Source organism: Narcine bancroftii, chromosome 10, assembly GCF_036971445.1.
Source record: "Narcine bancroftii isolate sNarBan1 chromosome 10, sNarBan1.hap1, whole genome shotgun sequence".
Classification (NCBI taxonomy): Eukaryota; Metazoa; Chordata; class Chondrichthyes; order Torpediniformes; family Narcinidae; genus Narcine; species Narcine bancroftii.
The window spans coordinates 107,726,252-107,738,281 of NC_091478.1; the positions used below are offsets into that span (position 1 = coordinate 107,726,252).

Here is a 12,030-nt window from a genome sequence, read left to right on the forward strand (position 1 = left end):
TGTTTTTGTGTATTAATGGGGAAGTAGGTCTCACAAGACGTGGCCTTGGTGGCCTCCATGTTGAATTTGCTGTTGATTCATTGAGAGTGAATGCTAAGACAAACAGGTTTGTGTTCCTTCTATGTCCAGGATAGCAACCGTGGCAGTGGTGCTGTGGGGGGCGGGGGTGGGTTAGGGATAGGGGCAGCAGCAATGAGGGGATTAGGCTTAGGGGTGTGGTGGTGCTCGGAAGGTCCTTCAAGTGGCACCCCCAGCCCCTGGTGGGGATCCCTCCCTTCCTGATACCAGGGCCAGGTGGCAATACTGGCTGGAATACAGGGGATCCCTCCCTTCCTGATACTAGGGTCAGTCGGCAATACCGAGCAGATAGTTGGGATCCCTCCCTTCCTGATACCAGGGCCAGGTGGCAATACTGGCTGGATAGCAGGGGATTTCCCTACCTGATACCAGGGCCAGGCGGCAATACTGAGCGTTCAGTGGGGGATCCCTCCCTTCCTGATACTGGGGCCAAGAAGCAATACTGGCTGGATAGAGGGGGATCCCTCCCTTTCTGATACCAAAGCCAGGCAGCGATACTGGACGGATAGTGTGGATCCCTCCCTTCCTGATACCAGGGCCAGGCGGCAATACTGGCCAGATAGTGGGGGTCCCTCCCTTTCTGATATCAGAGCCAGGCAGCAATACTGGCCAGATAGTGGGGATCCCTCCCTTTCTGATTCCAGGGCCAGGTGGCAATACCATGCTCTTCAAAACATCACTTACGCATACAAGACCCTGGGAGCTTTTGGAGCAATTCTTTGGTGGGGGGGAAAGGGGGGCCTTATATGATGTCAAATATAATATTTGAATTCTTTACTGGGTGCTTTTAAATTACAATGTGGGGTCTGTGGAAACTGGTCCAAATTATATCTATTAAAAGTCAATTTCAGAAGCCAATGTGCAATGCCAAAAAATATCTGATTCAAAACTGATCTATAGGATCTAGAAGCAATCACTCCAAATAGCTAAAATTCTCAGCCTAAGATCAGTCACGATCTTCAGAAATGGTGGAAGAGATTCAAGGGGTCACATGATCTGCTTCTGAATAATGTGTGTTTCTTCTGCCAATTTTTGGGCCCCAAGGGGATGTGGTCCCCATAGACATGGAGCAGATGCTGGACCTGCTGAACTCATCTTTGCAGCTCTCACATTAACATTTTCAAATTCATCCCAAAGTATTCCTGATGGCTGTAGCAACTACTCCCAAACCTCATCTACCTGCTGCTGAACTCCTCAATGCAGAATGCAGGCAAGAAAACTAGCTCAAAATTCAAACTGTCAGACAGTATGTTGGTCTTGGAGTGTGATAGTGGTCAGCAGGTTATTTAACTCTCAGATATATGGAACATAAAATTCTCAATAAATTTATAAATGAAGCAACGATATTCCACAATCTTAGTTTGGATTATCCTTACTTTTTAAAGGTAGCTTTAAAAAATTTTTGAACTTTTTCTTGAAGACTCCCATTTTTCATGGTCATACCTTTTATAACAATAATTCCCTCTGCCTCTTAAAATCATCCATTGCTGTGTAATTGATTAAACTATGATGAGAATATCACATCATTTTGACAAAGAACAGGCATAGACTTCAGATTGAATAAAACAGATTGTCACAAACAGCAGATGCCTCTGTACAACGTAAATAAGATGATCCTGTTTTCCCAGTGGGCAACTCAAAATCTTGTTTGTCAAAAATTAGGCTGTCACATTTTAGCTGTAATTGGAGCAGAGGATCAATGATTTACACAAGCAAATATCTAAGTTCAACATTTTGCAATACCACTGAACTCTGCGCAAACACTGGAGAACATTTCAATAACACTGCAGTTGTGATAGAGTGTAGTGATACTCCTGACCATTTGAGGGAGTCAGAGATAAATGCTACCTCTCCGGTTAGATACATAAAATGGCTGCACCATGAGATCTTGAGTTGTAATTAAACTATTGTTAATATAAAAAAACCCAAATTTCTTTATTACTTAAAAGAAATCTCACATAGTAGCAGGACAGGAAAGATGGAGAGTGGGAATGCTGCCTGATGCCCTGACTTGGACTGGAAACATCGACAACGAGTGGCAGTTGTTCAAACAATGCTGTACTTGCAAGCCATTAGACTCGATAGCAAACCAGACGCAAGGAAGATTGCACTGCTACCTATCATGGTGTGACCTTAAGCATTAGAGGCCTTTTTTTTAGGAGATAAGATGTCAGAGTTAAGTTGGGAGCAAGACAAGAGTAAGGTGAAAGCAATTCTAGAGATGCCCAAACCCACTGTCAAAAAGGGCATATTGACTGTGCTGGGAATGATCAATTTCACTGGTAAATTAATACCAAACCTGTCTTCCAATACCACAAACCTGAGGAAGTTGCGACACGGCAAATGTGAATTTAAGTAGCTGAGCAACAACAAGGAAAAATAAGGACGAATGAAGAAAATTCTAACTATGGAACCAGTACTTGACTTTCTTTGACCCATTCAGAAGGATGAAAATATCTACAGATGCTTCCAAAGATGGAATAGGTGTTGTACTACTTCAGGCTGTGGGAGAAGATTGAAGGCAAGTTGCATGCGCATCAAGGATGATGACAACATCCGAATGTTGATATGCGCAAATAGATAGAGTGCCTAGATCTGGTCTATGGACTTGAGGAATTCCACAGTTATGTGTATGATATACTAACATACGTGGCAGAGAGAGACCACAAGTCATAAATATCCATAATCAAGAAAAATCTCATTGAGATGTCACCGCGAATGCACAGACTGATGATGAACCTACAACGTTATCACTTTGAATTGGTCTACACAACAGAGAAAATTATTGGTTGGCTAATGCCTTGTCCAGGGCAATGACTCAGAGAGAAGCACATAATGAGAGTTCCACAGAGGCAGATGTAAATCTCCAAGTGAACCTAATCATTGAATCTTTTCCCATATCAGACATGAAATCCAAGCAGATTGCAGCTGAAACAAATAAGGACATAATTCTACAGAAAGTTATCAAGAATCTGAATAAAGAATGGCCTAGAGGTGAATGTCAGCCACACAACATCAGAGATGAGCTGAGTGTTGTCAATGGGCTTCTATTCAGACAGAGCAGAATTATCGTTCCTCAATCACTGCAACGATATAATGAAGAGGGTGCATGAGGGTCACCTTGGAATTGAAAAATGCAAGAGGAACTGCTGCTTATTGGCCAGGGATAAATGCTGACAGTGATAGGATGGTTTCAAGCTGTTAGACTTGTCTGAAACATCATGCAAAGCAAACAAAGCAACCATGATCTTTACTGATGTACCAGCAGAACCTTGGCAGAAAGTTGGGACTGATCTGTACCACATGGATGGAAAGAATTACTTGCTGCTTATTGATTATCTATTGAACTGTCCTGAGATTGTGCTGTTTCCTAACATCTTGCTGCTTGTGTGATCAAATATATGAAATCGATCTTTGCAAATCATGGAATTCCTCAAATTGTCTACAGTGACAATGGACCATGTTACAGTTGTATAGAATTCCAGAACTTTGCAGAAGAGTATGATTTTCGGCATGTGACTTCAAGTCCTCTGTATCCCCAGTCAAACAATAAAGCAGATAAAAGAGTTCACATAGTTAAACAGCACAAACTAGTGGTTTAGATCCTTGTCTAGCTCTGTTGAGTAACCGAGCTTCACCACTTGAACATTACATGTCACCTGCTGACTTCCTGATGCGACATAGACTCTGCAGTGCCAAACAAGAACAGAGATGTCAAATGGAAACAGAAGTGTCTGCAAAGGAGACAAAAGGCAAACTACGACAAGTCAGAAAGAAGCTTAGGGTCACTGGCACAACATGACACAGTGAGACTCAGACATTCCAACACTTGGGACCAAAATGCTACTGTTCTGGAGGAAGTAAATTCAAGATCCTATTCTGTCAGAACAGAGGATGGTCAAATACTGAGGAGGAATTGAAAGAGCCTGCTGAAAATGCAAGTGACCCTCCAAGAAAGACAAATGGAGAGGATCCAGCCTGCACAGAAACAGAGGAAACACCACCAGTGCTACACAGTTGTAGATCAGCAGAGCTGACACAAATACCTGTATTGTGAAGATCCACGCACAAATATCAAAGCACCCGACAGAATTAATCTCTAAAAGAAAAATAACTGCCTACTCAAAAAGTTTGTGCTGCTTATATTTGGTTTATGTTGGTGTTTAAATTTAAGTTGAAATGAATCTTGAATGAGTGTGTAATGATGCTAGATTGAACATCTTAAGGAAAGGGGATGTGGTGATAGAGTGCTAGTGATATTCTCAATTACTGAAAGGAGTCAGAGATGAATGCTGCACCTTGGGTTAGATACAAAAATGGCTGCACCACGAGGTTGTGAGTTGATAATAAAATTTTGTTAATATAAAACAACACACATTTCTTTATTGCTTAAAAGAAACATCTCAATTGCCAGTCCAATATGAGCCCTTTTCAAGATGGAAACTTTCTTCTTCACTTACATCTATTGCCAACAAGATCTCTGAGGGAAAAGTTTGAGAAATATTTGCAATAAATTTCCAAATGCATTAGAACTAGAGAAAAGTGCAGTGGAAAAAGAATTCAGAAATGTTTTTAATCTATTTTATCTTCATGGGAGATAAAGTTTAGGCAAGTATAGCAAAAGTGGTTAAAGACTTTTTTAGGACACAGACTTTTGATTATAATGGACATTTTGCTGTGACACAAAGTTATTAAATGAAGTAGTTGAACTTGGCTGCTGCATCCCTGACCTCTCATCATCCATCATTCACTGTAAGAAAATCAAAGGAGCAGTGCACTAAATCATTAGATGAAAATTGATACAGAAATCAAGAGTGCTCTGGATGCACTTAAGCAGTCCTCCACACCTTATCTTTCTCAATAGTCAATTAGTGTGATTAATACCCAAGCAACACCTTATAAGCGATAAATGCCCCCTCTTTTAAAATTAATACAAAATCCAGAAAAAGGAAAATTGGCAGTTGCCAAGGAACGTGCTACAGTAAAACCCACTCGTATCCATCCAGTACCTATGAGGATTAGTAGATGGTGGAAAAGATAATTTTTCATTTGCTTGAGATTGCATGTTGCACGATAGGTGATCTAATGGCAAGGTGCGCCAATTTTAAACCCGCATTTTTTACTTTTTATTTTCCATGCATTTTTGACGTTTGCTTGAGGCTGCCGGATGCTTAAATTCTGGATACCAGGAATCTTTCTGTATTTAATAAGATCACAATTGATGAACTGAAGTATTCAGTTCCACATTATATGGAAGATATTAAATTAATTAGCAGATTCACAAGCATGCTGGTTTAGGTTATAAAAATTATTTTTAAAAAGTCCATTTCCTTTACTTAGAACAGGGTTTGTTTATAATGAAAGATCAAGACAAAATAGAAAGAAGCAACATAATACTTTTTTTTTCAAAACTGGACAAATTTGGAGCAACCAGAAAATATACTTACCTGCCAATCCCCATCAGTGCCTTGTATTGTGCTTTGGGTTTTATTGTAATTGTATATATTCTTCTGTTTCAAAGCATGAAACTCAAGAAAATTGTGTTGTCCTTAAGGAAGTATATTTCTTTATGATCTAATAAATAAGGAAATTAGGAAGAAATCTGTCCTTGATGAGAAATTATTTCATCGTTGTATCAACCAGCAGGTGCTGGGAAGACTGTCACCCTCCATTATTAAAGAATCTCATGCCACTGAAAACTTTAGCAGCTATTTTAGTTGCCAATTAGAAGTGTAAAAATCATTGTGAGAATTTAACGTTTTTATGGACAGATGTTTCCTTTTAATGCCATTTTGTGTTATCTGGTCTGCACATGCAGAAAGTTAAGTTTCACTCAGCTGATTATAAGTCTTCAAAGCAGATCGACTGTGCAACAACACTGACAATGACAAACTGCCTGCAATTTGATGGGAATTAGCAATTTTAGGAGGCGTGAGTATTGTTATTTCCATCAAGGGAAAGCCCAACATGGTGTTTTAGGAAATGTTCCTTTGATGCTGGCATTGAGGCACATTACCAGAAAATCTGATGAAAGACTAGCGGCAATTGAAAAATATTTCAAAAATTTGCAAATCCCTAGGTGTTCTCTAGTTTGTAATCTCTCTTTTGTGTGGGTGTGTTTTCAGCTATTGCTCCATTACTTCAAATAATAATGAAAGATTCAAGATTCCATTTATTGTCATAGTAATAAAACAGGGTCATATTACATGAAATTTCTTTTTGCCTGCTACAAGGCAGACAGATTCGCCACCAGGCAGGAATTGCCTAAACGGCTCTTACAGTCAGAGATAGAGAAGCAAAAGAAAGTTTCCCTCGTCACCGAGTGTCCGTGGATACAGTGCTTCCGCAGGCCTGCAGCCACACAGAGTTCAGTCCAAACCATTGGCCACCCAAGTTCCAGGTCCGAACCTCTGACACGGTCAAGAACCCTTCAGTACTTTCACCACCTCCTTGCATCTCGGTTTTGATACCTGGCTCCCCTCCACCCAGTTCGAGCCAGTGTCCAGCAGTCCACAGCCTGATGAGAGTCTCCCAACAGCAGTCTCTAGCAGGCCACAGCTTCAGTGGGTTCCTCACCTTGAGTCACCGGCAGCCTGCCACATGCAATTATCCCTCAGCTGCAGAGCCTCTTCGCTGGTTCACTGGCATGGTCATTTTCCCCGACGGGTTGTCTCCTCCACTTCTCCTTCTGAGATGGGGAGGTGATCTTCCCCTCCTCTGGTGCCCAGCTCCAGATCTCCACTTCCCCAGAGTCTGCAGCCCCTCGTGGCCTGCTGCTCATTAATAGATTTTGCAATCTTGGCTGCAAACCCGAGGTCATGGGATTTCAAATAAAACCACTGTCGGCTCCCTCAATGGGCCATTCAAAGCCCATTGGCAGTCCACTGGGCGGCTGGACACTGTGGGAGCGCTACATCTCTGCTCTCTTGCTCCCCACAGGTCTGCACCAGCAATAATGCTGCTGCTTTAGTGGCTCTGTCAGCATTGCCATATTTGCAAGTTAATACACCAAAACCACAAGAAAGGCTTCAGCCCTTTGATTCTGCCCTGCATATTTGACATTTTTAAAGAGGTTATATATAATACAGTGCAATAAGTAAACTGCTTGCAAGTCAAATATAATGTCTAAAAGTCAAGACAGTTACTTGATTAGTTCATGATGAGAAAAGAGTTGCACTCCGTCTACATGAGTGAATCCTGAAGGTGCAAAGGGCAATATTCCAACTCTAATCTTTGCCCAGCTATGCAGAAATAAACCTGTACCCAGAATCAAAATTTATAATTTAGAAAGAAGCTTTCTCATCAATGTGACTTCAAAATGGACTGAAAACTAACCCTTTGCCCTAGTTTCTCTCCATAGCTCTAATTTATTTTCACAGTTTCAATTATGTATCCAATTTTCCTTTAAGAAAGAGTGGTTTCTGCAATCAATCACACCATAGTTATTTGCAACAACGTACTTCCTTTCTCCATACCAAGCAATTAAAATGAGGAAGATGCTGGGTATTGCTGGACATGAATAATTTTGTAAGGCAAGACCAGAGTTTGTGCTGCGCAAGAAAAAATAGCTTAAGTTTTGGAGGAACAATTTATGCTATCCAAGAGAAAAAAAAGAGAGCCAGAACCACCAGGCTGAGAAACACCTTTTTCCACGGGCAGTGACTGATGAACAGCTCAAAGAAAACTGCTTAAATTCTGTATGTGCATTGCACCGAGGACCAGAGGATGCTGTTTCCATGGGTTGCACTGTACAACCGGATGATAAATAAACTTGAACTTGAAATGAACTTGTCAACCTGTTCACTTTTAGTTCTGTCAAAGGGTCACTGACTGGAAACATTTACTTAATCTCTTCCCACAAACATGGCCTCATCTTCTGAGTAATACCAGCATTTTCTTTTTTATTTACGAATTCTAGCATCATATTTATAATCATTTTTAAATCAGCTATTCTTAAAGTACCAGAATTTAAATTGTAACCTAGTTCAGGTGAAGGGTCAAAGGGACGAAACATACACATTTTCTCTTCTCACACATGCTGCCTATTTGCTAAATCGTTCTATAATTTTCTGCTTTTGTTTCAGATTTCCAGCATTTTTGCCATTGTATTTATTTTATTTTATTATGACATGAAAGTCCATTTTTCAATGATCTTCAGTATTGGTACCACTCCGGCAGGGTGTGGTACCCATCTGTTCCAAACAGGAACTCAAGGCACCCTAGTGCCCGAGGAGAGTGCATAACCTGCCTAAATGACTATTCACCAGAGGCACTTAACAGCAACAATGATAAAGTGTTTCAAAAGGCTGAAGCATATCAGCTCCTGTCTGAGCAGTGACATAGAAACGTTCCAATTCGCCTTCCATAGCAACAGGTCTACAGCAGATGTCATCTTACTAGCACAACACAAACCACTGGAAGACCTGGACTGCAAAGATGCATATATCAGGGTGCTCTTTATCAACTACAGTTGATAGTTTATTACAGTTTATTAACACCATCATCCCCTCAAAACTGATCAGCAAACTCCAAGACCTAATACTCTATTCTACTGTGTAATTGGATCCTGGATTTCCTCACCTCCACTGACGATGCCACAGTTGTGAGTTGTATAAAAAGTGGCAATGAGTCAGCGTACAGGAGGGCGATTGAGAACTTGACAGAATGGTGCTCCAACAGCAACCTCATAATCACCATTGTCACCAAGGAGCTGATTGTTGACTTCAGGAAGGGAAAACCAGAAGTGTGCAAACCAATGATCATTGGGAGATCAGAGGTGGAGAGGGTAAGCAAATTTAAGTTCTTGGAAGTTAATATCTCCAAAGATCTTTCCTGGACCAACACACTAATTGTATCGTAAATTGTAGCATCTCTACATCCTCAGAAGATTGTGGAGGTTGGTATGATAACAGAAACCCTGGCAAATTTCTGCAGAGGTGTGGTGAAAGTGTGCTGACCGGCTGCATCACTGTCTGGTCTGGGGACACCAATACCCCTGAGTGTAAAGCCCTCCAAAAAGGTAGTGGACTCAGCCCAAGATCAAAGACCTTCACCACCCAGCACACGCTCTGTTCTCACTGCTGCCATCAGGATAGAGGTCTAGGTGTCACAAGATTCACACCCCCAGGTTCATGGACAGCTACTCCCCCTCCTCCATCAGACTCCTCTACAACAAACTCCATCAGAGTCTCATTTAAGGACTCTTGTGCATTTTATTGATTTTCTTTTGTTCTCTCTGTATTGCACAGTTTGTTTACATTTGTTATCTGTTCACAGTTCTTTGTTTTTATGTTTACACTGTGTACAGCTTAATTTTTGCACTACCAATTAATGTTAATTCTGCCACGCCCGCAGGAAAAAGGAATCTCAGGGTTGTCTGTGATGACATGTATGTACTCTAACAATAAATCTGAAATCTGAACAATGCTTGCACACAGATTGTGTACTAAAAAAATAATTTTGTAGATACTGAACTCAGTTTTGCTCTGTAACATTTGTGTTCAAGGATGACTTTCAGTGGTTAGTGGTTAATCACTGCAGACACTTAATATAGTTAATGTTATTTATTTTTGTTTGCTACCATTATGAGTAGAAGAAAGGCTTTTATTGGATACAGTGCCAGAGACGAGAATTTCCTAGTGTCTAGACATTTTAGTAGAGTGATGAGTTGTGGATTACCCACCAATGACTTTAATAATTTGATCCTGGAATCATTTGATTAAATCTCTAGAATTGGCTCCTGTGACAAGACTAAAAGAACATTCTTCTCATTAAATAATATGCACTCATGATATCATAACAGAAATGACTGATTAAATTTCAAATGAAACATTCTGTGGCTTGTGTACTTCAAATATTCCTCTAAAGTTATACTTAAGTGGCTCATTTATAAGAATCGTGAAAATGCACATCAGGACTCCAGTTCCCACAAAATGTGTGAGCATAGCTCAATTAATCTGGCATAGATACAAATTGACTGGGAATTCAATACATTCTGCCCCCATCCCTAAACAAATTAATACAGAGCACAGCAAATATAATGTTCTGCAGTAATGAAACCAAATCAGTATCTGTGTATTTACGAAGGGAATAATCGTCCTTATCCTAAAGTGGTAACATTAGTTTTCTTCCAGGGACACCACCAGAGATGATAAATATTTGAAGTTCCTGTTTTTAACATTACTCTAAATTTATTTTTTTACTTAGACAGCAGAATAACAGGCCCTTCCAGCCCATGAGCCCCATGCTGCTCAAACACCCAGATATCCTAAAGTGGGAGGGACAGGAGCCAGAGGTCGTGGTACATGTAGGTACCAATGACATAGGGAGAAATAGAGAAGAGGTCCTAAAAAGTGAGTACAGGCAGTTAGGTAGGGAGTTAAAAAGAAGGACCGCAAAGGGGGTAATCTCTGGATTACTCCCTGTGCTACGTGACAGTGTGAATAGAAATAGAATGAGGTGGAGGATTAACACGTGGCTGAAGGGGTTGTGTAAGGGGCAGGGTTTTAAGTTTCTGGATAACTGGGACCTTTTTTGGGGGAGATGTGACCTGTACAGTAAGGACGGGTTACCCTTAAATCTCAGGGGGACCAGAATCCTGGCAGAGGTATTTGCTAGGGCTACTCAGGATCCTTTAAACTAGGGGGGAGGGAACAAAATAGTACAGAGCAGTAAGGAGAAGGTTAGAATGCAAACAAAGAAAGTTTGTAGTAAGTATATGAATATGGATGGGCAGGTGATAGAGAAGGGAAATGCTCTGGAAGAAGATGAAGGGCAATTGGCAGGAAAAGTAAATAATGTTGTTATTAAAGATGAGGGAAAACAGGGATTAAAAATTGGGAAATCTCTGAAATTCATATATTTTAATGCCAGGAGTATTGTAAAAAAGGTGGATGAGCTAAGGTGTGGATTGATACTTGGAAGTATGATGTGGTAGCGATTAGTGAGACATGGTTGCAGGAGGGATGTGATTGGCAACTGAATATCCCTGGGTTTCGTTGTTTTAGGTGTGATAGAGTCGGAGGGGCAAGAGGAGGTGGGGTTGCATTGCTTGCCAGGGAAAATATTACAGCGGTGCCTAGGAAGGATAGATTAGAGGGCACATCCACGGAGGCTATTTGTGTGGAACTGAGGAGTAGGAAAGGAGAGGTTACACTTGTAGGGGTGTATTATAGACCACCCGGAGGGGACCGAGACCTAGAGGAGCAAATCTGTAGGGAGATAGTAGATATTTGTGATAAGCACAGGGTTGTAATTATGGGAGATTTTAATTTTCCACATATAGATTGGGAAACACATTCTGTGAAAGGACTGGATGGGTTAGAGTTTGTGAAATGTGTGCAAGATAGTTTTTTACAACAATATGTAGAGGTGCCGACCAGAGAAGGAGCAGTGTGAGATCTACTGTTGGCAAATGGGATGGGTCAAGTGACGGAGGTTAGTGTTGGCGAGCACTTCGGGTCCAGTGATCATAATGCCATCAGCTTCAATGTCATTATGGAAAGAGAGAAGTCAGGGCCAAGGGTTGAGGTTTTTGATTGGGGAAAAGCTAGATTTGAGGAGATGCGAAAGGACTTGCAGGGTGTGCATTGGGACAATTTGTTTTATGGGCAGGATGTAGTAGAGAGATGGAAGTCTTTTAAAGATCAGATTTTGAGAGTACAAAAGCTTTATGTTCCTGTTAGGTTAAAAGGAGGGGCAAAAGGTTTGAGAGAGCCGTGGTTTTCAAGGAATATTGGAAACTTGGTTCGAAGAAAAAGGGAGGCGTACATTAGATATAAGAAGCATGGAGTTAAGGAGATGTTTGAAAGATACATTGAATGTAAGAGGAATCTTAAGAGAGGAATTAGGAAAGCTAAAAGAAGGTACGAGGAAACTATGGCAAGCAGGGTGAAAACTAATCCAAAAGAGTTCTACAAATATGTTAATGGTAAAAGGAAAGCTAGAGACAAA

General features: G+C 40.9%; 1 protein-coding gene across 13 annotated transcripts in view; it reads right to left on the minus strand.

Annotated features, from left to right (window-relative positions):
* The window catches only part of cdh13 (cadherin 13, H-cadherin (heart)), an 813,941-nt gene that overhangs the window by 475,998 nt on the left and 325,913 nt on the right, over positions 1–12,030 (minus strand). The window lies entirely within an intron of this gene.